Raw genomic sequence first — 3,269 nt, 5'->3', positions numbered from 1 at the left:
CAAGACACTCTCCTCTCTCAATCCTAAGAGTGACTGTACAACCACTAAATCTTCTGCACTTGAAATAATTGAAGATTGAAGTTGTGCAGAGATACTCGACGGATGAGTGATATCCATCGAGTGAGTGGTAATGTTATCCGACGGATAACTGCTGTTAGGCTTATCCGTCGAGATACAATCACTACTCGACGGATGAGCAATATTCGTCGAGAGAGTAGAAATGAGTGAGTTGGGAAGAGAAACTATTGTTGACTCTGTGCTAATTGAAGATATTTGGGGCACAGATGACACAACAGTTTCTGAAAGAATTGGCAAGTGAGCCAACAAATCATCTAAAAGATGATGCTCACTTGCACTAAATTTTGGCTTCCCCAACAGAGTTAAAGAAGGGGAATCAGGAATTTAAGTGTTTATCATATCCACTTCCAGAGAGTTTGTTGGTGAGTATGGTGTATGAGGTGCTTCTATAACGAGAGATTTTGGCTGTGACTCCACATTTATTGGAGCCATATCAAACTGAATTTGAGAGAGTGCAAGGACTGTGTCTTTAGCACCAGTTTGCACTGTGTGTGTGCCCTGTTGATAAGTGGCATTTTATACCACTTAGAACGTCTTATAATAGCTTGAATTGGTGTCTTGAAATCAAGTATTTTGTGTATTTGATGCGCTTTTCTAGTGTTTGTGTATTTCAGGGTATTAGTTGCATTTCGGGGGAGAATTCATCAATAATAAGCCTTGGCGTATGCTCAGCATTGCAAGTGGGAAGATAGGAGCAGATTACAGCGAAGAAATGGAGCAAAATAGACCATTTTTCCAGAAGGGGTCTGAGCGCCCGCTCAGCTATGCTGAGCGGCCGCGCAGGAAGCTCAGCTATGCTGAGCGGCCGCACAGGGTCGTAAATTCAGAATAATTATTTTAGACTTCTATTTCTCTTTGGCTTCCAACTTCTAAGTAATCTGGGTTTTATGGGACTCCTATATAAGTAGATTTCAGAGACGTTTCATGAAGGTTGGATCGTAGTATTAATCGAAGAGCGAAGGAGATAAGGAAGAAGACCGTTTTAGCACACCGCAACGAAGAGGAAATATATTTTCTGTGATTCTTTATTCGTTGTATCGTTAGATGCTAGTTTTCTTTACTTTGAACCTATTTACTCTTATGACGTACTCTGGTTTAATATAATTAGTTTAGTTAATATTCTCTTGTGTTTATTTATCATGCTTTCATATGAACCCATGATGATGATGAGTGTTATCATGGGCTAATCGTGATCATGGGGTCGTAACGAATTTACTATGGAATTCTTTAGTTAGTTGTTTAATACCTTAGTGTGTGATGATTGTATGATATCTAGTATTGGTTGTGCTTATTCCTCTTATGTGCGTCGCGAATATATAAGATAGTGTGTTAATCTTTTGTGAAGCGACGGTGGATCTTGAGATTTAGAACTTGTCATGCTAGCATAGGTTCATGTATGATGTTACATGATTAGTGGGTAACTCTAACCGTTTTATTCGCCCCGTGTAATCAAAAGGAATAACTTGTTCTTAAATCGTTATGTTGTCAATTTCTGTAGACATATAGGGACTCAACATAATTGATGCCTATTCAACTTCTATCTTAATTGTGGATGTTTGGTAGAATGGTATTAGTACAATGAAAGTTGGCTTTTATCAGTTTCGTGTTATTCGATTAATATCATCAATGTTGCATCCTAAGGGTAATAACAATGACTATTGAAGGAAGTAGTAATGAAGTTGTGATCTTATGAGTGTTTTAATATTGTTAATTCAAAGTGTTAATTAAGTGCTTAATTGTAGTAGTTAATTGTAGTTAATAATTAGTTAACCAATTCTAAGTGTTATTGTCTTAACATTGAGAAGTAATCATACATTGGTGAGTGAGTTTAATTGAACATAATTAGTCTGAGTCTCTATGGGACCGAAATAGAAAGTATTATATATTACTTACGAATGCGTATACTTGCGTGTATTATTAGCACGTGATTTCACCCTAACAAGTTTTTGGCGCCGCTGCTGGGGACTCGGCGTATTTGTTTAGTTTATGTACTTACCATCATTGGTCATTAGGACTCAGTGATTAAGACGTGTTACTTATTGTTTCCAGTTGTGTTTTAGGTACTTTAGCGAGCGTTTATGCAAACTCGTTCTCGTACTCGCAAGAGGACTTTAGATACAGCTGAGGAGACAGACGAAGTTCTTGATATTCCGGAGAAAATAGATTTTGAAGATTCGGATTCAGGAAGTGAGCAGAAAGAGTCAGTAATCATGGATGATCGTATTGTTCCGGCAGATCCAGCTCTTATGGACTTTTCTCGGCCTAAAATTGATGACATTCAGTCAAGCATTCTTCATCCGGCTATTCAGGCTAACACCTTTGAAATCAAGTCGGGCACTATTCAGATGGTGCAGAATTCTGTTTCTTTTGGAGGTGCTGCGACTGAAGACCCCAACATGCACATAAGGAATTTTGTCGAGATCTACAGTACTTTCAAATATAATGGTGTGACTGATGAGGCTATCAAGCTGAGGCTTTTCCCATTCTCTCTGAGGGATAAAGCTAAGGACTGGTCACATTCTGAACCAGCTGGGTCCATCACTACTTGGCAAGATCTTGCGTAAAAGTTTCTGGTGAAGTTTTATCCAATGGCAAAGACTACTACTATGAGGAGTGCTCTTACTCAGTTTGCGCAGCAACCTACAGAATCTATGTGCGAGCTTGGGAGCGGTACAAGGAGATGTTGAGAAAGTGTCCACATCATGGAATGCCCGATTGGATGGTGATCACTGGTTTCTATAATGGTTTGGGGGACCAATCTCGGTCCATGCTCGATACAACAGCTGGAGGCGCATTATGGGCCAAAAGCTATACTAAGGCTTATAATCTTTTTGAGACTATGGCTGCAAATGAGCATCAAAACCCAACTCAAAGGATGACACCTGGGAAGGTAGCGGGTATTCTGGAAGTCGATGCAGCCACCGCTATTACAGCGCAGCTCCAAGCGCTGTCTATGAAGGTCGATTCTCTAGCCACCTATGGAGTCAATCAGATAGCTATGGTCTGTGAGCTTTGTGCAGGTTCTCATGCTACGGATCAGTGTTCTCTTGTTAACGAATCTGTTCAGTACGTGAACAATTATCAGCGACAACAGCAGCCTGTGCCAACTACTTATCATCCTAACAACAGAAATCATCCAAATTTCAGCTGGGGTAATAATCAGAATGCTATTCAGCAACCATATCAGCAAG

At 39.8% G+C, this 3,269-nt stretch overlaps 1 non-coding gene across 1 annotated transcript; it reads right to left on the bottom strand.

Moving 5' to 3' along the window:
* Positions 1-2,681: 2,681 nt before the first annotated feature.
* Positions 2,682-2,787, bottom strand: LOC141709906 (small nucleolar RNA R71). The gene has a single exon (XR_012570460.1). It is a non-coding gene; the product is annotated as a small nucleolar RNA R71 (small nucleolar RNA).
* Positions 2,788-3,269: the final 482 nt, after the last annotated feature.

Source organism: Apium graveolens, chromosome 2 (assembly GCF_009905375.1).
Source record: "Apium graveolens cultivar Ventura chromosome 2, ASM990537v1, whole genome shotgun sequence".
NCBI lineage: Eukaryota > Viridiplantae > Streptophyta > Magnoliopsida > Apiales > Apiaceae > Apium > Apium graveolens.
This window is presented reverse-complemented; position numbering and strand designations above follow the sequence as displayed.